The sequence below is a fragment of the Drosophila sechellia genome, chromosome X (genome assembly GCF_004382195.2).
Source record: "Drosophila sechellia strain sech25 chromosome X, ASM438219v1, whole genome shotgun sequence".
NCBI classification, from domain to species: Eukaryota; Metazoa; Arthropoda; class Insecta; order Diptera; family Drosophilidae; genus Drosophila; species Drosophila sechellia.
The window spans coordinates 5,888,968-5,912,472 of NC_045954.1; the positions used below are offsets into that span (position 1 = coordinate 5,888,968).

Genomic DNA, 23,505 nt, shown 5'->3' on the forward strand with positions numbered 1-23,505 from the left:
GTCGTTGTACTAAAACTGGGACATAGCCAACTTTTGCTCTGCTATCTGCCGCACTTCCTGTTTCCGGTGACACTTCCCCACATTCCCCTTCCAACAACAACAGAAACAACGGGAGCAACAACAACATCAGCGGCTTCCTGTACATCGTCTATGCCATTATGGCCACTTGAGTTGATGCCAAAGCTGCCATTTGTTGCCCTCTCTCTGATCACACCGTTAAATGTTTTGTTTAGTCCTTCGTCCTGGATGCTCCCCTTTACTCTGCCTCCACCCTAGTCTAGAATGGGGATCTCCTCGGATGCCAATGCCACCATTGGATGTCATTTTTCGGCTCTTTGAGCGCACAAGTTGCCACGATTTATGTGCAACTCCGGCCAAACAGCAGCAACTTTTGGCTAAGAGCAGCCATATCGACTAAGTGCATTTGGCCGTTCTGCATACTTGGCACTCGAGACAACTGGACTCAGTGGGCCAACAAACACGGCACTTACCTCATCGTAAACGGGGCTAAAAAGTAGTGGCATCATCAGTACTATCACTTTCGAAACAATCCAATTTGCTGTATGATAACATTTATGTTGAAACTGGCCAACGTGGTTAAATATCAATATGTACATATTTATTTGCAATTAAGTGACAAATGAAAAGAGAAAAATAAATATGATTTCATATTTTCACAGTAACAACGCCAATTTGAACAGGCTTTGCGATAATTAAACAGAGCCCAGGGCTTTGTTCCGCTGCGTGTTGAATTTATTATGTGTTTTTGAGTAATTTTATCTCATTTTCATGAGGCATAGATATTCCCTAGCAACTTTTGAAATCAATGGATATTCCGGGCTCACCTCGTTTTCGAATACCACCCCATCTATTGTTGGAAATCTGCTGCTTGTTGCTTTTTTGGTTTAGCCAGCTTCCTGATTCCCTCCGTCCTGTGGCTCCATGCCATGTCCTGTATCCTTCGTCCTGCAACGTGCGTCCTCCCGCCCGCAGCTTAAATTACACACTTCCGCCTTCCTTCCTGGCATTCTGTGTCCTGCTTTCTGTGCTCTCTGTGCTCGCAGCTCGCAGGCCATTCAACTTCCTAAACGGGTTTGTCAGCCCGCCTGCATACTTCCGGCGGATCCAGGAGCATCTGGTCCTGGCCCATTGGCATGCTGTTCTATTTCGTCCTGCTGCAAACTTATGTTTATTAACTGAACCGAAAGCGGACAAAAGAGGAGCGGCTGCCTGTGCCGCCTTTATTGGTATTTAAACAGAGGAAATGCGGCGGTTATGCGAGCATTATCGGTTTGTTTCCGTTTCCGTCAATCGCTTTTCACTGAACTAATTACGATTTACTTTCAAGTCAAATTCCAATTACACAACATTATGTGTTCCAAAAAAGATAAAATTATTTGGTAATTTTAATCATGTTGAATATATAATCTCTAAGCTCTGACTCACATATGCATGCATAGCTCAACCTGTTGTTATACACTTGCTTGTGGAAAGAATTTATGAAACTACGCACCGTCACAACGTTTTCTTGGCAAGCTTCTCGAAAACTTTTGCCACTGCATTTCCTTTCGTTTCCAACTTTTCCTTACCGAGGAATCCACCCACCAATAAAATAAGAGCCAAAAGGAAATGCCGTGAAAAGTTTTGGCTCTCGGCTGGGGTTTTCTCGGTTTTTGTGCCAAAAATTAATTAGGCTAATTAAAATGCTGGCATTGGAGGCGGATAAAGATGAGGAACCAGCTGAAGGTGCTGCCAAAAAACTTCAAGTTCAAAGTTCTTCTTTTTGGCGGCGGCGACGCACTTGGCACACTTGATTGAATGAAAACTTTGCCACCTGTCGGTACTCCCTTTCGGAGCTCGGGAAATGGAAAAATTAATTAACCTGGCCGTAAGAAGTGCAGCTTCTTCGCCCTTCCTTTGGCAAACACAATTGGAAAAAAAATTTGAGACTCGAACTTGAAATATAATTAAGCTGTTTTGTCGGACAGTTGTCGTCGCTTTTCTTTTTTTTTTTTTTGCACCCCTCCGCGTATCTTGAAATCAATTAGCGCACGTCACTCCGGCGGTGAGTATTCCCGGGAAAATCGGGAACGAAATGGGACATGGAAATGGAAATGGGAACCCAAAGTGCGGGGTCACCAGTATGGACAGCTTGGGCCGTGGGTCATTTGCCATCTGTCATGCGAGAGAGAGAAAAAAGAACAAAAAAAGGTGCAAAACGAAACCAAAAAAAATTGTCCCAAGTGCGACACTGCCATCCGCGTTTTTCCACGAACTCGTCCCGAATTTTCCCCACATTTCCCGTCCGCCTTTCACGGGCTTTTCCACGCATGGCCGCCGGCCACTTGAGCTCCGGTTTCAGCTGCTGCTCTACAATTTAGACTTTGGTTTTCATTTAGGTGTCCGCTTCGTGTTGTTGTCACACTTTTTCGCCACATCCTTATACATACGAACATATAGATATATGCTACATATATGTATATGTAGCTGCATGGGATGCAAATGTACCCACTTAAAACACAGAGCTTTTAAAGTGCCCCAACTTTGGAGCATTAATGGGCCAATCGTTTTTGCGGCTTATGAGATTTAATGGCACTTGGCCAAAAGTTTGCTTTCCTCTCATATTTATTGTTTACCACTTTATATATGTATATTTTTCATTCCATTAATTGTCTTCTTTTGAATTATCTCTTTTTAAAGCACTTATTTTTGAGTACTTTAATCGGACACTTTAAGGATTTGAAGGTCGCCGACTGGTAAGTTGAGAATCGCCATCGATGCTGCAGCTCCTCCTCACCTCTTCATCTTTTTTTCACCTGTGCAAGTCAAAGGTCAAGTGCAACTGCGAATTGCCAGCAATTATCCATCGCCGCTCGCATTTCAGCTTTTTCTGTTTTTTTTTACCATTTGTAAATTTTTTTTCGGCATCGCATTGCTAAATGCCTTCATTAAAAGCGGCAAGTGCACAGTGCGCTCCCAAAAAAATAAACGCAGCCAGCGACTCCAACGACCTTACATTTTGAGAAGTGGGGTATGGTTGATGGGTGGGTCGGTGGGTGAACTCAGGTGCTCGCTGGCAAAAACAAAGAGCATGTGCAGCACAAAGGCGGCTAAAAGTGCTTCAAAGGCAAAAGTTGGCTGTCTGTGCAGAGAGCGAAAAACACAAATGCTTTAAATGCGATTGGTATAATGGATTTTAAATTCTTTCAAAATTTCATTTCAATCGCTTAAGACTTTTGAAAGCTACTTATTGCTTTGCCCGCGGGCTGAAGTCCAACCGAATAATCCAAGCAAATTTAATTGACACTTTAGGGAGTGACACATTTGAAAAGTGTTTATTTTTTCCCCCAAGTGCACGTGTGCCAGTTGCATTCGAGGACAGCTGACATCGCTTTGTGGAGAACCCTTTTTACCCGCTAGGTGGTGCGGAATGGTGTTGGGTGGTAGTGGGCGGCATCGCAGCTGTTGTTATTCTGGCCCGCTTCCTCGGGCTCCGCGGCGTCTTTGTCCTTTTATGCAGCATTTCTAAGCCAACTGACAACATCAAGAGCTTGCCACTCTGTCCAACCGCCCACACTTTCCACACCTGCTTTCCCCACTTTCCCACTTTCCCACATCCCATCCCCCTTCATGCCAATTGGCCGTGTCGCGGTGCACTGTAAAATAGGCAACGCTTGTGGTGGGGGGGATGCGGGACAGCCATCTGTTGATGCAACCAAGGGGGTTCTGCTCCGCCCCACAAACCGAAGCAACCTGCTATCGAAGGCCCAAGGCCGCGCCTGTCATCCACACGTGGCCCGAAAAGTGCAGCCTTCGAGGATTCCGTATCCACGATTGGCTGGCTGGCAGAGCTGAGAGCCCGACTAAGTCAAGGTTGTCTAGCTGGAACTGGCACGAAGCTACTGCAGTTACCCATGATTTAAATTGTATTCCCATTCCCTTGCTCTTCCTTTTTGTTAACACGAGCACTGAGCGCCAATTTGGTAATCAACCACGATTTGGCCAACACAACCAAGTGGTAAGTCCCGGGAGCCGTGTCAGTTTCGAAATTAATTGTCCCACAAGTGCAGCTGCATATAGGCCCACTCGCCAGCGGGTGAGCACATCGCATCAATTAGATGATCGCAGCCGGCAATCAAATCAATGGCACAAATGTCCCCGGGCACAAAGAGTCCAGCGCAAAGGATCCGGGCTTAGGGTGAAATAGCGGAGGGGAATTCAGTTAGTAAGGTGCATTTATCAATTTACCTAAGCCCCGCAGCGCAAATGCCAACAATGCTGGCCAAGAGACACGATATGACACGAGCCGTGGATGGAGGATGCAGAATGGAGCAGCCGTTTGGCCCAAAACAATGATGGCTAACAAACTAAAGACGACACGGACAAACGGACAACCAGTCAACGCTGCACAGGGAGAAATGTCAAGTCAATCTATGTTTAGCATTGTTTTATAGGGACATTTTAATTATTTTATGTTTATTCATTAACCATAACTTGATATTTAATCAGTTATTTTGACTGGCCAAGAATTATTAATTTTAAAGTGGCCCAAAATTAGAACTGATAAATTTTACCAAATTATAAAGATTGAAGTATATATTAGTTAAATAATCATTCCTACTCAATTATTTCTAATCATCTTAAGATTTGAGTTTAATTTTAATACTTTTTTATATGCCCACTTTTTTCTGCCTGTGTAATAGCTAACTTCCGGCAGTTTGGCAGGCACTCGGCGCAGTTGCAATTGTTTTTGGCCCAACAATGGACACCGCCTTCTGGCCCGGCTCCTTGGAGTCCTGGCCCTGCACTTGCACCTGCCCCTCCACCTGCATCTGTATCTGCATCTGTGTGTGTATCTACAGCTGTGTATGCATCTGAATCCTGCGAGACAATGGCCAATTGTACGGATGGGCCAGCGTTCGTAGTTGTAATTAATGCCTCGGGCGACTGGGATCTTGGATCTTTGACTACTAGGCATTGTTTGGCCCGTAGAAACAATGGCGACAACAGCCAGATACTCGTGGCCCTGGCCTTAAACAAGAACAACAAACAAATGCAATGGAAAACAAAACAAAATAATACAAAAACGAGGGAAACTAAAAACAGGCCAAGAAGAAAAAAAAAACTTAAGCAGGGGCTCCATCATCACAGGTCGTCATCCCAATTGGAAAGCTGGAGAACGGTGATGGAAACATCGAGAATGAAATGTTTTATTAAAGCCACCTCCTCTGCCGAAAAACAGACTGGCTAAATCGGATTATATATGCATATAGAAGCTGAATCGCAGAGGGAAATGTTTCTGTGCTGTTGGACATACGAATACATGCATGCAGGGAAAGTATTTAATATCTGCTGAATTTCAAAAGCAATAGCCAATATCCGTTTTAATATTCGTTCCATCAATTCGATTATTTATAAAAAAAAAATAGTTATTCCACATGTTGAAAAATGTGCCCCGATTTTATTCAAAGAAAATGGTCTTGATGCTCGCCTTATTGGATTAACTATAGTTAATATATAAAAAGGAATATTTTTTAAAATGACTACCATGGATTTTTTCAAACCACAATTGCCTAGTTTTTTGACATTTAAAATTTATTATTGGGCGGTTAACCAATCAAATCACTCTAATAATCATTGTGCCATCAAACCAACCAATCTTTATATTCTATGCGGTATTTAGTTCAATTTGAATTTTAATTGAATATAAATGCATCATTGTGCCAGTATTCTGGCCAATTTGTGAAAGGTAGTGAAAGGCAGAGAACTGGCAAAACACTTTGCAGTTTGCTTGGTTTTATCAGGTCAATCGAATAAAATCGATAATTAGCCGACTGGATATCACGCATACGCCGCATTGGCCGCACAACTGTTGACAAAACTGTTGAACAAACTGTTTTGCCTTTCACACTTCTGCGTGTTTTGGCAATAAATCAGAATTTAATTGGCATCTAATGTACCACTCACTCACTGGCCAATGCAGCGAAATGGCCGACAATGCATATTTAATGGATCAGCATTATAATGACATTATTTGGATGCTAATTACAGCCAACCGAAATGGGCGAAAACCGCACAAAAACAATTGCGCTGAAAAACACTGGACGGAACAACCTCAAAAATTCCCCCAACAAAGCATCAGGACAATTTAATTTTCGGCAAAACTTCCCGCCACTTGAGGCAATTTAGCATTTCTGACACACTCCATCTGGTTGGGCAATCAATAAATAAATCTAATGAAAATTTCTTCGCCTCGGCCTGTCAACAAATCGAACTTGTCCTTAGTCGACACTTGGCGAAAATCCTAAGTCGTGCCTTCAAAAAGTGTGAAGTGTGTTCTTAAGTGCAATCTTAACTTGGACAGCAAGTAATTTATTGATAAGCCAATTGACACCAAAAGCACTGTTCAAATTTATTGAGTTTTAAAATGAATTTAATACAGTCGGTAATGTTTGTGTGACTTAAGTGACTTAAGTTCGAAAATATGCATTTTAGGAGAGGCACGCACTTGGTGGCCCGTTTTGGCGCAGTGCATCGACCATGTCCTTGCCCATGTCCATGTCCTGGCCCTCCGGCTTAGCGTGCAATTCAATTAAAGTTGCATAAGGCCATCGGACAATGGCTCGTCCGCGTTCTTTGGACCCCGGACTTTTGGCCAAAGTGAAATGTTCACTTTGATTTAACCACCCTGCCTGCCCCATTGACCAATCTGCCGTCCAGTTTTGTGACAGGAATGAATGAACAATGGCTTCGTCGTCCTTGGCAGCTTGAGGCCATAACATTGGGATGAAAATTAACGATGTGGTTGGGTAGGGTATGGGTGGATTGGTTGGCTTTTGCCAACACTAAAAAGCCGAGAAAGCGGAGAGCACACATATTAAATTACCAAGTGGCAAGTCAATTGGCATATGTCAGCGTGCCACACACACATACACACACACACAAAGGCGAAGGCATCCACATGCAGCAGTTGCCAAGTTAAATGAAGTCAAAAATGTAAATTTCATTTGCCAGTTGAAGATGGTGAGATGGAGAGCTCAACGCGCAGAAATGCAAAATGGCAAACCGAAAGACGCAATTAGAGGCGGGGGTGTGTGTGGGCGTGGCAGTTGGCTGGCGTTGCCAAATTACAGTTACCAGCTGTTGCGCCCAAAGTCAGAGGACTTTGTCTACGGCCACCGAGAAATCCCCAGAAAAGCACCCACCCTCCACAAAAAACACCACCTCAAACATTTTCCGCCAGCAACATGTGCCTCCATTTTCCATGGCAAGTGAATCAATTCAAGGAGAAATGTGTAGACTACAAGATACCCTATGAGCATTTTGTACATCTAAGTAAAGACATGGACTTCCATTAACTGCAGTAACACGACAAGTTTAGTTTTATAGGGTACTAAAATGTACTGAACATTTTTCGTTCCACGAAAATACCGCGTTTAAAAATAGCAACGAAAATAAATTTGTTGCTGGAAATCTGGTAAAACGCATTTAGCGGGGAAAACAGCAAGTAAATGACAAAAGACATAATTTCATAATTAAGTGCACAGGAGACGACGAGGAGATGGAAAAGGGCAGCTATCGACGGGGAGAAAAGAACGAGCATTTCCTTTGTTTTGTGGGCCATTAGCAAGTGGACTAATGATCTAACGAAGCCGGCGAGCTTCTGCCTTAACCAGCTCAACCGAATCGAAAGTGATCAGCTTGCATGTACATATAGTTCCAGTAAAAAAAAAGCCCTAAAAATCCATTAAACATGTGTTCTATTCGCAGTTCAATCAAGTTGTTTGGCGGGAAAACTGCTGTTGCTTTGGCATCAGCTTTTACATTGTTTTTTATATGTCCTTTCTCGTTGCTTTCTTTTTTTTTTAACAAATTGTGCATTTCGCCCAATTGGAAAATAGATTCATGTGGGCGGAGAAGAGGGCGGTACTGATACGAGTACGATATCGTGGCAGCTGCGTCATTTTGGCATTTGGCAATAAGCAAATAAATAAATAAATCATTTGTGTGCATAGCCAGCGATATATATCGCCAGATATGGCCAGGAATTGATATGGTATATGGTAGATGGTGTGGCATGTGAGTCGATGAGCAGCACTTGAAAGTGGAAGTGGTGGAGGAAATGGAACTTGACTGCGCTGACAGCAGACGGCGCCAAATCGGCTGACTGCTGTTCTCCGCGCCCGAAAAACGGCACACATGGCGTATGTTTGATATGCCCCCTCAACGATTATGAATATGTTGTTTTTTTTTTTTTTTTTTCCAGCGGGTGTGGGGGTTTCGCCCACTAAACATATTTCACACCGCTGGCACTTTTATGACTCACACACGAGCTCACATATCTCCGTCGAAAAAAAAAAAAAAACTATTTTTAGGCACTTAACAAAGAGCCAAATAATTCGTAAAAGCCGTAAGAAAATAGCAGAGAAAGTGTATTTTTAAAAGCAATTTAAACGATGCTTTCTTCTTGTCTTACCCCGCCGTTCGGTTTCCTTTTGTATTCCCGATCCGCTCTTCCATTTTTCCCCTTCCTCGTCGCCGCCTTTCAAGTGTCCATCAAGATGTTTGACAAGTGCGCTGATTTGGCAGCGCCTCCCTGCGAGGAACATCTCAGCCAGAATTGTCTGTGTGAGTCATTATTTGGCCATGCTTGCAATTTCCGCTGCCCAACCATCACCGTCGACAGCTCCAACCCCCCTATTCCATTTCCACCCCGGCCATCACCCGGAAGTTGTTAGTCGGGCCAGGGCCATGTTGTTTCGCCCAGCTCTACACTCCAGCCCTAATGAATAATGCAACAGTTTCTCTGGGGGGCGCTGAAGTGATGTAGCAGGTAACCCCAAAAAATAAGGTTGCAAAAACTGCCAGGCAGCGAGAGTGAGAGAGAAACTTTCACCAATAAAATATTCAAATCGAATACTTTGCCAGATAAAAGAGCAAATAGGAAGGGCAACGCTTCGTGGAATATGCTTTAAAACTGCAGACGATGATCACCTGTCCACTGCGCTTTTGGCAGAGATTATCACCTTAAGGTATTCCCATCTCATTCTCATCCCATCCACTTAGTCGTTTCTTGCAACAGAAGCAATTTCGAAAATGTATTTTAAATTAGCAACCCTCTCCTGAGCAATGTATATTACACAGCTTACTTTCTAGTAAAAAGGTTGATTTTAAGATAATACTTACATTTGTCAAGCTCAGGAAAAGATGTAGACCCTGTAAGGATAAAGCAAAAGTAGCATGTCAAACTTGAGTAACTTGAGATGTATTATAAACAATTTTAAAAAGTATCTATCTCTTTTTATTTTTTTTTTATTGTTGTATAACATTTGTGACAAGCCCAATCATCAACGTATACCACCGCCCCTCAATTCGAGCGAATGTTTATCAAATGTTAATCCAGTCCTTTCAGTGCGTAAGCCATTGGTAAACGAAACCAAGAACTAGGTAAACATTTCCCGTTTCGGGACAATTAATCAAATATTTTTTCATTGAATTTCCACGAGAGTCAAGCTGGCGGGGGCCGGATGTTGAGCCAAGCCATATCATATGACCATGGCCCAGGTTATTCTGCCCTCTGATCGGGGATCCCGTCCCCGGGGCGTTAATGGGCCAACTGACAGACAGGCCGAATGATGGATGACATGACAGTGGTGGGGTTGGGTTTGGCTTGCTTTGGTTTGGTCTGGTCTGTCCTGAGTTCTATGCGAGTTACGCGTGTTCGAGTGTGCGGGCAAAAACAAGGCGAACTTTGTGCCCAAGCCCTATGTATGTATGCCCATATATCTCAGCTGATGCCTCTCGCTTGTCATAAATCGCATTTGTGCATTTGCATTAGATGCAGCTCGTTGGTCGCAATGAGCAACAATGTCAAACTTACTGCCGCCATCGCCATCTACATGCAAATCTGGCTGGGATGCTATGCAAATCCTGTTTTACAGCCACGAGACTGTAACTACGACTACGACTACGACTATATATAAATGCGCTCTATATGCATGTTTTGCTTAAGGCCGAGGTCTGGTCTATATCGGGCACGACTACGTGGACTGTATGGCACCATCTTTGGCTTTGGATTTCGCTTTTATGGCTTACGACGGACATAAAATATGAATGGATTAACGCACACACTCGCACGCAGACAGCCAGAATGCAGCAGGGCGACAAATGTGTCACTTTTTAATCCTTCCACGTCTTTAAGGATACTTTGTGTGAGCTTTAAGCATGAATTTACTATTGAGCACGATCACAAAAGTAGAAGCTTAAAAACATAATCATATTGGAATTATAAAATATTATATAAATTTAAATATGGCTGTTATACAATGTTGAGCTTGTAATAAAATTTCTGATCAAATGGCGTTCAAGCCTCCAATCTTTAATTTTTTTAAAATATACTATAAATATTAAGCATGTAGATTATACAAAAAGTATTCAGTATACATATTTATTGTAAAAATATTATATTAAAAAAAATCATGATATAAAAAAAGATCAAAAATTATAAATTAAAAATATACTAAAAAGATTAAATATACTAAAATATATACCAAAAATATTTGGTATAAATATTAAAAATGTCAAGTTGACATATACTAGAAATATATACTAGAAAAAAATACTATATTTGCACTGTGCCGTGTAGCTTACGTGCCACTAATGAGAATCGAGGAGGAGGGCGCAAAAGTTTTTCTTTGCAAAATTTTCCATTTGCTTAGTTTAATTTCTAATTTAATTCCTTATTCTCTCGTTGTGTGTGTGTGCCATCTTCAGTTTGCAGCCTTTGGGATAATCTTTTGTCTCCCTGAAGTGTGTGTCTGTATGTGTGTGTGTGTGGAGTCTGCTGTTTGCGCGTGTGTGTGTTGAGCTTGTCATTTATTTATTTTATGCCACATCGAGTCGTGTGACATCATTCGATTGACATAACGATGACGGCGTGAACTTATCAACTCGCTTTAAAGATGAAGCGAAGTCTATGGCCTGATGCCTTTCCTAAAGTTTTCTTATTCCTATTTTCCCCATTTTCCGCCACTTGTCACCTTTGCCGCCGTACTTTGTTTACGAACAGACGGCGCAATTTACTCTTTTTTTTAGCACGCTTTCTTTTACGGTTTTTCCTTCCTTTATTTTTGCGTTAACGCCTTGAGCAAACTGTAAACAAAACCGCAGTGAGGTTCTCCACACATGCGTACAGTAAGACTTCCATAATGAGAATTGTGTATTAAATATGTACATATATAAAGTATAATTCTAATAATTTCGTGTAGAATTTTATACCTTTTGTTTATTTAAAATCCATATATGAATTTTATTTACATTTCCAAATTGACCCGCATTTGCAATGGAAAACGGAAGTCCATGTGCCAGTTGCTATAATTGGTCTGGCCTATTACCGGCCAAAGAAAATAGTTTCCGAAAAAGGTAAAGTTCATCAAAAACGTGACCGTTTTAAAGTGAGCGCCGCAGTGCATAAATCAACAATATATGTTGAAGAACAAAACAAAAGTGAGGGAAAAATCCAAAACAGAAAAAAAATTTCCTACATTTATATATACATACATATATACATATCTTTTTTTTTTGGGTTGCGTTTTCTGTTTGATTTGCGGAAGAACGTAAGACAGAGGGATCCAGAGAGCGGGGAGAGGGGCGCAGGCGAGACGAGACCCAGTTTGCAAAGTAAACAAACGGCAAATGAAACGCCGCCGCCGACGTCCGTCGACTGAAACTATTAAAAATGAAATGGGCTGTGCGAGAGCAGCACCGCAGCAGAATCCCCCCATCCGCTCTCCTCTCCCTTTCCCACTGACCAGTTGATGGAGGCAAAGGCAAAGGGACAGTGGGCCCCACAGACGAAGCAGCCGCCGTGGGCCTTTTGCATCTATAATGCATATGGGCACGCTGAATGGGGTGAGGGGGGTTGTTTTCTATTTACTCACATGCATACGTACATACATACATATGTATGTATGTTTGCATATACGCAACAGGAAACTCTGGTGATTTAAAATCACTTTTTACGAACCCCAAAGGTATGTAATAATACATATTAGTCGCTTTTTCCATTACCTAAATTGACTGCCACCATGTGAACTATGCAGATTTGAAACTTGAGAATTATTAAGCAGAATTTACAAAATTCCCATGAAGCCGACTTTTTGAAGTTCTCGCCACGAAAGCCTTTAATCTTTTGTGAAAGTTTTTCAACACATTTTTGTTTTTTTTATTTTTGAAGTGGTCACATCAACAAACACTTTTGTTTCAAGTGTACACATTCATAAAGTATTTTTTTTGTTTTGGGTTCAGTGTGTTTTATACATATATAACTTTCATATGTACGTTCATATCTCCCCACAGATATGTTCATTTGCATACGCTTTGCACATCGCCAGGTTTTTTGCGAGCATTCCACCCAAACTTGAAGCATTATGATGACCCATATACAGTCGTATACATATGTGCCCAACAGTACGCAATGGAGAAGTGCGTTTCGTAAGAGTAAATAATTAATATATAAAACGAATTATTTAAACAGCAATATTTTCATACATAGGAACTCCTATTAACCGTTTAAGAACCCAACTAAATCGGTTTTGTTCTGTGCAACAAATACTTCCCGCATCACATTCATGAAACGCACTGTATCGCCGGTATATATTATATGGGCCACACAGATAACTGCACTTGACGCACTGCAATAACTTGGCTAAAAGAGCGCAATGAGCCCGGGTGTTTATGAACTATGCAAATGACATCAAATCGCTGGCACTTTCTACCTGCCACACATTCCGCATTTAAACACTTTAAAGACCTTTTGATTGCTCGGAACGATCGATGGATCGATTGATTGTGAAAGGGCTTCACATGGAGCGAGTCCCCCAAGTGCAAGGTTGAAACTCTGGCCATGATTGATGGACGCAATTGGAAGTGGAAGCCCCTTCAAGTGGCGCAAAATGAGTGGGAATTTGTCTGAGAATCCATGTAAATGCCAGGTCATAAGTCAGGCAAGTCCTTGCGAGAGCTTTCTCCTTGAGTGACCGGCAATTACCATTCTGGGGACATCCTTTAATTTGAGCCTCCTTCGTTTCATCCTGCCGTCCACCAGTACTGAAAATCCCATGGAAAGTAACTCCCTCCATCCCAAAATTCTTTTTCCCACTGGTTAAACAACAGATGAATGCTTTGTGTCCGTCGCTTGCTTAATTTGTTTTTCTTTCGAGTTTAATTTGAAACCTGGACAACAACGTCTTAGCCTTGGCTATTAGGTTCTGGCCAACGCAACAGTTTGCTTAGTGCAAAGACCAAAAGCAAATTTTCCTTTCACTTTTCCGACGGAGCAGGAAGTGGGCGTGGCGGGCGGTGTGGAAGGTGGAAAACTGCTGGCGATGCGTGCTTGGAAAATGTGTTTATTTAGGATAACTTAACTGATTGTTGTTACTGCTCTCGTGCCCATTCTGCTCGCCAACGCGTCAACTCTTGTTGTTCTTGGCCAGTTGACAATTGGCCCCAGAGAAAAGCGACGAGGGAAATGCGGTGGGGTGGTGTAAAAAAAAGTGGGGGCGGCCAGCAGGACAATGGACACTCGAAGGCGCGCCACGTGCAAACAAAGCGCATTGTGGGAAAAGCAGCAGGGCGGAGGAACAAAAGAGGAACAAGTTGGGAGCTACATTCTCGGAGTTTCGAGACTATCTGGATACCCGGGACTCCAAGGAAACTATAAACACACAACGACACACACCATTGTTCTCAAACTTTCAGTGGTGTCCAGAACTCTTGGTTAAAGCAAAGTACATTTTGAATTTGGAAAAATGCTCCAAAATGCTTCAAAAGAAATAAAAACTAAAAGTTCGTTGCCTTTCGGCTCCCGAAATTCAAATACTTTGTTGCATACTTTTAAGCCCCTTTGGAGTGGAATAAAAATTCGAGAACAATGCAATCTCGAATCGCTATAACAGATATAACTCGCCGATCTGCGACGATTGTCAGGTACTAAAAAGAAAAAATGACAACGGGGGTAAAATGTATTCGCGACCTTTTGAGTGAAAAACTCACAGCCAGCTGACCCACAATTTCCGCCCACTTGCGCGCTTTTCCCCCCTTTTACCGCCCCCAACCCCCAACCCCCCTTGCAACAAACCGCTACACTTTGTTGTTATTGTTGGCGTTCTGTAATAAGCAGTAAATACGCTGAGAGCAGCGCAGTCGACGGCCATAAATCAACGGATGAAGGAGAGGGGGCGTGGCAGCCAGGAAGGCGGTGTGGGCGGGGCAGCCGGGATAAAAGCGTGCAAAAACAGTAGCAAAAAAAAAAAATAAGGCGCGAGAGCAAAAAAAAAACAAGCGCGCTAAAAGAAATCACAGTAATTAATTAATATGCCTTGGTGTTTGTGTGCGTTGAGTGGGAGCCTCATAAATTAATTGCCGACGCCCTTTGTCTGGCCACGCCCACCGGTGCAGCGCCCCCTGCCGGCGACAGACAGCACTCAATCAAAAGATTATTTTCCTCTGCTGTTTTGTTGTATTTTATTTTATTTCTTTAATTTTAATTATAATTACCGACGTACATAAGTCGGTTGGCAATTGTTTTACTTGCTTTTTGAGTTTTTTTTTTATTACCGACAAGTATTAATGCGGCAACACGGAGAAGCGCTTAACCAAGCGGAATTAAAAATGAATCTTTTAAAGATTTTTCAAGAGCCCACTTTCTAGAATTTCGGGTATGCAGTACAATATATATGCCAGGACTAATTTGCTTTAAAAGCTTGGCTTTCTATTTAAATTTTCAATATCATTATTTAAACATGTTAAGCCCAGTTCGGAATGATTATGAAGCCAAACTAAATCTGCACCATATATGTGCATACATATATATATCATGTCCAGCATCGAAAACTGCTTGCCGTGTGCTGTTTCCTGTCGGTAAGCAGTGCATTATGCTGAGCCTAAGTAAATTTAATCTCCATGGCCCGCTGAAGTCCTCCCACGAGATGAATATTTAAGCAAATTATGCCCATTGCCGCACCGCTGGCCAAGGCAAGAGAATAAATCGTGGCCACATATTCGTCCCGGAATCATCTTCTGCTGCCCGGGGCTAATCCCACCCCGATCTGCTGCGAGCACAGGTGCTGCAAGTCACTCGTCTCTGGCAGCACCGTTAAGTTTGAATTATGGCGCACATGTGGCTGCTCCATGGATTGCTCCTTTTGCTCCAGCCTCCGCCTCCGTCCCCGTCCACCGCCCTGCTCCTCCTCAGACCGGCGTGTCCATGAAAATCTGACACGCATAAATCCTGGCCAGAAAAAAAGGCAAAAGAAGGCTGGAGATGGGGCTGCCGGAGAAGCAACAAGAGCTGGGCAGGAAAAAATGAAGTGGCAACTGCGGCAGGCGGCGGGAAACGGAAGCGGAAACAACGTTAGCGGAAGCGCATGTCTAACAAGTTGCTGAAACTATGCGGGTCGACCAGCACTGAGCGAAAAGGTAGCCAAATATGAAATATATATTATACAAAGTAAAGTTGAATAAACAAATGAAGTTGGTAAAAACTGTAGCTGAACTTTGCTCACATATCTACATTAGTTTCCAGTTAATTTTAAAAGGCGAAATGGGTACTTTTAAGTACACATCAATGTTTTGTGTGAAGACGACATTTTTGGCAGTGTTGTGAAACAAAACGGCGTGGCAAAATAAGAGGCAGACAACGCGCCACCGAGTCCGAGGTCGGCATTGCGAGAATGGCTCCCAAATGTGATTAGTGCACACGGCAAGTGGCCGAAACGATATGGGGAAAAATGACTAGAACTGGGGAAAGTTGCCAGCCAGCAGGTGCTGCCTCCCTTTTCCCGTTCCCCTTTCCATTTACCCCCCGCAACCAGCCGTTTTGAAACAAACACATGTAGCAGCATATCCGAACAGATGTACGCCTGAATTTACCGCCTCTCGCACCCGCAACAAAGTTGCTAAGACGCCGCACAGTTCAGTTTCAGCTTCAGTTTCAGCTTCAGCTTGGTAAATCCTTTTTATGCCGTGTCCTTGTTGCTTCTGTTTTTGTTATTGTTGCGGTTGCTCCCACGCCGCCCAAGCCCCCTCGTCGTGCGCCCCTGGCTCAGTGTTTGTTTGCCTACTTTTAGTGTTTAGCCAACGTCGCATAAAAATAGAACAGCAGCCACTGAAAACAGCACTAGTCCATATGGCACAGTGGGTGGGAGATGTCGAATACCGGGAAAAACTATTCACAAATAAATATTTTCAAACCGTTCGAAATTGTTTCACGTTCAAAGGTCAAAGCCCAAAACAACAGAAGAATTTATCGGCGCCAAAACGTATAAAGCTAGCCAATAAATACACATGTCTCAGCTTGCTTTGAAATATATATATTTACATTTTCTATTTTCTCTCAACCTAATGGTAAGTGTGTGTCGTCAAGCAATGTGAGCTCACATTTCAAATGATTTAATAAACCCCCGGGCACACGCAAAGTGTGGTTACCAAATCCCCGCAAAGCCCACTGTTAATAAACTGTATGGTTTTGGGCCACTGCTTAACTTGGTGCACGCCCCTGCATAATGAACTTTGAACCACTGTGCGCGGGGATCATTGCATTTTGCGGTTGCCACTGTGGTCGCGTTACCGAGAACAGAACAGAGCAGAAAGCTCTCCTGCTGGTTGTCGTCTGCGTAAAGGCTTAAAGTATTACTGTTACAGTAGTTGCCAGTTGCCCTGCCCCTGCCACGCCCTCCGCCCATCCGCCTTCCTGCCACGCCCCCCGCCAGTCGCTGCGACAGAAACTCAGCTAAGCCAAATGTTGACGACGACGTTTACTGCTTTTGGCTTTCGGCTTTGGCTTCGTTTCTACTTTTCTGCCATTTAGAGAGCAAGTATATGCACTAAAAGAAAAACAAGAATGAGTATCATGCATTGAAAACTTCAAATCCCTTAGCTAAACAAGGATGAGAAGAAAGATACAATTTCCAGATTTCAAGGTTTTTTTTTACTGCCAACTTATAGAACTTATAGTCTGTATATCTTTTCTCTCAGTGCACCCTTGCTATCGCAATATGAGCAACTTTCTGTTGCTGTTGTAGTCACAACAAATTGCTGTAAGCTGTGAAACTAATCTTGGCAGTTCTTTCAGCCCCCATCCCTCCTCCCCCCTTCCAACCACTTTTTTTGCTGTTTATGGGGGAAAAGGGAGAAACTACTTCAGCGGATTACTTTCGGATAGTTTTGTTTCCCCACCGACTCAGTTTATTTTTAGCGCTTCGTGGAGCGGAATTGGATGGCGCAACACTCTCATTAGCCGCGAATAATTTGAGCAACCACCCATTTTGGCCAGCCACCTGGTGGACCTGGTCCTTCTGACCTCACGTGCGGCGCCACTTGGCCAATTTGCGTAGCATACTTACCAGCTGAACGCTAATAAGCGGTCAACTCAACACACAAAAGGCGTTTACCAACGGCATACATATACATATACATATATGTACTCCAAGCATAATGTGCAAATAATTGATTGCCTGTTATGTGGTATTCCCCATTCGAATGAGAGTTTACTTCTTCTCTATTAATGAGGGATAAGACCAACAAATGACTAAGTTAACAAAGCTTTTTAGCGACTTTGTGCGAGGAGATCAAGTCAGAGTTTGACCTAAATATAGGTATTATTTATATTAGGGAAAGGAAAAATAAGTGACGTTTCAATTAGATAGATAAAGCAGACAAAAATAGCAATATGATAGGGGGAGGGGGGGGAGTTTGGACACCACTCGAGGATTTGCCCACAAATTGATCCACACCAAATCAATTTCAGCGAGCTGCACATGTATCTATTTTCCGATTTGCAACAAATTGAGCCATTTCCATTCTATTTTTGGCTGCAATCCCTCAAGGATTTCCACTCCATCACGACTGTTCAGCCATTCCCATTGAGAGAGTGCAGCGACTGACTCAATTTGCCTTATCGATATGGCCCCGATTCCCCGAGTGAATCTAATAGAATAAACCAATTGCAAACAACGGATAGAAACGGCAGAAAGGTGAAAGGTGAACGTTGAACGTTGAACGGTGAAAGGTGAAAACTGAGAGCGGGGTGATCCATTCCCACCCAACAAACTGTTGCCCATGTGATGACAGGCTCAAGTTGTCGTTGTCGTTGTTTTGCTTTTTTCGCTTTTTGCTCTCGTTTGCCTTGGCTGCTTTCACTTTGTGCATTTCCGTCAAGCGGAAATTCGCGTAAATTGCCGGCATGTCCACTAGAAAAGTGGGCGTTGGGTGGAAAAGTGGGCGCTGGGCGGCAAGGTGGGCGGTTCCGAAACGGAACGGAAGTTGATGCAAGTCTAGAAACGAGTGCCAAATGCCGGAAGCCCATGGCATACTTGGGCGCAGGACACAGGACACAGAACACGGAGCCAGGCAGCCAAAATGAAAGGCGGAATGGAACTGTTTGCCGTGGCCGACGACAAATGCAATTTTCCCAGGGACTTGGCACTACGAAAAAAAAACAAAAATAAGGAAAATGAAGGCGGTTCATTTCGGAAAGCAATGAGATGGCGATAGTGCAATGAACTGCATGTAATCTGCGGGAAACCAACTGGTTGAAAAGCTCCTTAAAAAGTAATTGATTGATGAAAAAGTTGTGTGTATTTTACAAAATAAGTGTATGCTTAGATAACGCATATAAGAAACCTCAAAACTCAAACCTCTGCCCAAGAAACCAGGGATATTTTCAAGTTTAAGGTTTATGTTCCTTTGTCTTTTATTTAATAGCCCATTCCGTCTTTGTTTTGGTACTCAGCCCGTAAGCTTCCTTATCCAAGCCCATCCAAATAATCCATCCAACCCATTTGCCTCGGCCACCAGCCCTAACATTTGGTGTTTGTTTTCCACCTCCTTGGGCCTCGTTGGCAGCCCTCTCATTTACCATCCATCTATCCCTCTAAATCCAACTGTTTGCATCTCATCCCGGGGATTCGAGGTATTGAGAGCCCGTTCTAATCCGGCATCCCTAGGCCCAGCTACTCAATTACTGGACTCATGGCGGTGGATTTGCGGCGGCCATTACTTAACCACCTTGGCGTTATCCCAGGTCCTAGTCCCTTAACCCGCTTTCAAGTGCTTCACCTCGTTAGACCGACCCCTCCCCCCCGCACGGCCCAAGTTCTCCATTAACCCATGTTATTATTTTTTCCCCCCTCTTCGAGTCTAAGGGCAATCCACTCAATTTTTATTCGTTATTTTCATGTTGGCAATGCAATAAAAGGGGCCCATTCATGGGGACTGCTTTCTTGGTCATTGGGATGCCTAGAGGCACCGCCATTCTCGTTGCCATTTTGCGTATTCTGCCTTTGGCGCTTTGTCCCACCATTTTGTTCCCTTCATTCAGGGATCCCTTTTTCCCGATGCCATAACATGATGAAGTGATTGAAGTGCCGGCGACTCACTGGAATGACCATTAGACATGCAAAACGACGACGTGTTGCTATTTAAGCTTGTTTATGGCCATTCCCCAACTACCCCGATTTTTGGGCTTAACTGCCGTTTTCATAACGGGCCACATTGCTAGGACATTTTATTATTTATTTATTTTGTTCTTTTTTTCCCCATTGGATTAACTTTCTATTCACTTGCCGTTTGTTTGTTGATTGCTGCGTGTTAATTGGGCACGCAATGGCGACAAATCGAGTTCACCAACGCCCACCGAACCACCCACTTTCTGGGCTACCCACCCATCACTGCTTGCCGACTGTTTACCCTTTTTGGAAGGACCTTGCACCTGACCCCGAGTGTTTTTGTTTTTGGGGCCAGAGTGTCGGAGATTCATCTCGGTGCGAAATGTATGCCAAGTGCCATCCGCTTGGCATAATGAGCTGCGTCTACAATTGCTATGGCCTTGACATCTGCCTATCGGAGGTTGGGCACACCATGGCACCGCCCATCCACCCAGCTAACCACCCACTGGACCCCGTGGCACATTTGTTTTTATGCTAGAGCGTCAACGCAGTTTCCATAATTTCAGCATTTGTATAAAATTCAACCAAAACACAGTGGAGCCTCGCCTAGAGGAAAGACTTACGCTATTCAGTGTGACCTTGCAATTTTAAGAAAACTCAGAAGCATTTACAGGGTTAAATGAATGATATTCACATTACTATTACTACGGTTTACTGTAAAATGTCAGAACATATATTTAATCGAAGTCTTTAAGCTTTTTGCAAAAATCCTTAAATGGAGTGTCAATCCACTAGATTTCAATGGCAGCCTCGAGCCGATAACCTTGAGTATATTGTCTGGCTTATACCTGGCCAATAAAATTAAATCCCTCGTTCCGCCGGCTTCACTGTATCGAGGTGGTAAGCGATGCTATCATTAAGGGCTTTACGACAATGCTGGGCAATAAAATTAATTAAAATTCAATAAATTGACGCCCCGAAATGGAAACATTCAAATGGGAGCTGAGGGAGCTGTGATACGGATCCTTGGATGGTTTGGGGGCTTTGTTCAAGGGCTGGGAATCGGCTTCCCAGTACAAGCTCACGTTCCACTGGAGGATTCATCGCTGATGTTTAACATGGGGAATTGCTGGGTAGCTGCGGGTGTTGGGTGTTGGGTGTTTTTGGGGTGGTTAAAGAGGGTCTCGTTCTGCGGGCGCCTGCTTATGTTAATGCCCAATTACAATTGTTGTTCGCATTTGCTGTTTGCGTTGGAAATTGTATTCTCCGGGTAATAGGAGAAGCGGAATGGGATGGGTAAATATTGCTGAAAGCGAGACAAATATTCGGGGCGAAATTACAGGGGGAATTTATAAGCCGGCGGAGAATGGTGGATGTGGATCGGATGTGCGAAAGGAGGTCACGAGAAAAAATGAAAAGAATAAATATAATAAAATAGACGCAAATACGTTGGGAATGCAACAATTTGGAATCAGGTTTAAATCATTTTGATTACATTTGCAAAAATATGTGGCTACAAAATTGGCAGTTAGCTTAAGCCAAGGATTATTATTTACAATTTAATTCGGGATATATTTCAAGATATCGAAAGGAAAATTTCCTTAGACATCTTATTTTTTATCCTTCAATTCTGCACTTGCCTTCACAATTTGTTATTTATGAGTTTGCCCATCGACAGGCAGGCGAATAATTTACAGCATCATAAGATTGAAGCCCCCTCGAAAAAAGAACAAATCTCTATACACAAAACACTTGGAAATGCACAGGTAATAAACAAAAAGAACAACAACACAACTAGTACTACAGCAATCAATGGAAAGGGGAAAAAAGAAAGCGAGAAATAAAACTATGCCAGACGCACATCAGAAATATGTATAATTTGTATGCGATGCGAGAGAAAGACGAGGGAAAATCGAAGCCAGAGATTCGAAGAGCTTAAGCTGAATTGGAAAACTGCACTTGGACCCAAAAAGGACACCTCGCCAAAGTGCGACAAAGGGGCTTACGGCGGGGGGAAAAGCCATCGAAAGGACCTCGGCGGCAAATTGAATTGTTCCCCATTGAAGAAAATGGCAAGTGATTGGAAGGAAGGCGGCTGAATGGAAAAATGAGGTGCTGCGAAGTGGCCCAGGATCCACATGCATAAAGAAAAATGCACATACACATATGGGGGATGCACAGAGAGAAAAAATACATGATGTTCTTAAAGCATATGCATACTTCAAAGCTCAGAACTGAGGCTAACATGCCATAAATAAGTAAGTACTTATGTATGTATATTTTCTTTTTTCAAAAATATCATTTTTTTTCCAGTGCTTAGTATGGGAATCCATACAGATGGCAACAGTTGACCCACAAAAGACTTCACAGTCAAAACAAAACCGAATGCCAAAATGAAGACAGCACCTGACAGCGGAAATTGAATCGCGCTGCTTGCGAGTATCTGTGTGTGTGTGTGTGTGAGAGCTAGTGTGTGTGTGTACAAGAGTGTTTCTGATTGAGTGGGTGTCACACATTTTCCTTGGATACGCCTTAACTAAACCAGAACTCGTCGTGCTGCCCATCAATTCCAATCAATGAAAAGCGTTCGTTGAACGATTTAACTTCGCTGTGGTGTCTTACTGGATCACCTGATCTGATTTACACAAAAAATTGGCCAGCGTATAATGAAATCCATTTAGAATGCAACCTCGAATAGTTGGAAGAGTATTATCTTGCTTTAACTTTCCCACTTCCGAACCGCAATATGTAAGCTTTATTGAATCCCAACGAAATTTCACTTTAATAGCTTCCCAAATGGCAAACACAGAGGACGCCGGCCAAGTAAAAGTTTGATTCAATAATGCGAGTACCTCGTGAGGAAAACTCTGGACTTTTTCGCCCGTTTGTCCACCGCACACTTTCCTTTTTTTTTTTGCACACTTTCCCCCGGATTCCAGGGGAATGAAATATGCTCGCATTCAATTCACTTCATGTCCTAACCATATTTTGACAACTGTTACCGCAAAAACAGAAAACCAACAGAAACAACGAAAAGCTCCTAAAAACAAAAAAAAGAACGTGGTGAATGTACGAGGATCAAAGGGGATGAAAGGGAAAAACAAAAACCAAACAAAAAAAAAAGACTTATAAAAGAAGCAACGGCTTGGCCAGCTGTGGCATCCACTTGTGGTTATTTGTTGTCGGAACTTTTGCTTTCTACCCTTCCCCAAAAATTCCACTTCCGTTGGAACGTTTTATGCTTTCTCTTTTTTATTTTGCTGTTTGGCAATTTTAACCAGCGCTAATGTCTCTGTATGTTTGTGCGCTTTTCACCAAGGCTTTGCGCAGAAGAAGAGCAATTCGTTTTTTGCCAGCTCTAAACTTGAAGAACAAATTTTGAAAATTTCATTTAAGCAATGCTTTAACCAGCTTTCAAGGAAAAATAAATGGGTTACTTTTTGGCCTTTATAAAATTAAAAACACTGCGTATACGTAATATTCGATAGAACTTAAAGGTAAAAAATCACGTATACGTATAGTTAGCCAACATTTGTTGTTTTCTTGTAACATTTATTTTTGGTTGTTTCGTTTTTCATTTCCGAGCAATGTTTGCCCACATCAGATAATATAATACCCACTTTCCATCCAACTGCCTTACAGTCATTTATATATATATATATTATATGTGTTCCTCCCATACATCTGTATAATTAATCATATTTTATGGGCTCAATGTCGATTGTCGCCGACATTGTTGCCATATCATTTTCGTGTGCGTGTTTGTGTGTGTGTGGGCTTTTTACGGGGCAAGTTTGGAATGGGCGACACGTACATAATTGTTGTCACTTATTCAGTGCACAGAAGATAAAATTAATTAGCATATTTGACACCGAAAGACACCGCCCACTTCACCGCAATTTTGCCAATGGATTTCCCAAATTCCGAATGCTTCTTCTTTGATCTGCTGTCTGCTGCCCCTTTTTTTTCCATTCCAAGGACCAAAGTTTCGCAATGTTAAGATTTTCGAATTAAAATTCATGAGGAGCCACAGTCAACGACTTTCAAATTTCATTTCATT

General features: G+C 42.7%; 1 protein-coding gene and 1 long non-coding RNA gene across 8 annotated transcripts in view; one reads left to right on the plus strand and one right to left on the minus strand.

Annotated features, from left to right (window-relative positions):
* LOC6612310 (voltage-dependent T-type calcium channel subunit alpha-1G) overlaps positions 1 to 23,505 on the minus strand; it is an 85,397-nt gene that overhangs the window by 55,446 nt on the left and 6,446 nt on the right. For all 7 annotated transcript variants that reach the window (XM_032724742.1, XM_032724737.1, XM_032724743.1 and 4 more), the window contains exon 3: positions 9,187 to 9,216. The gene's annotated coding sequence lies outside the window, so the exon portion shown is untranslated. The remainder of the gene's footprint in view (positions 1 to 9,186; positions 9,217 to 23,505) is intronic.
* On the plus strand, positions 11,525 to 13,805 carry LOC116801998. Its single transcript, XR_004362400.1, has 3 exons — positions 11,525 to 12,032; positions 12,358 to 12,492; positions 12,554 to 13,805. It is a non-coding gene; the product is annotated as an uncharacterized LOC116801998 (long non-coding RNA).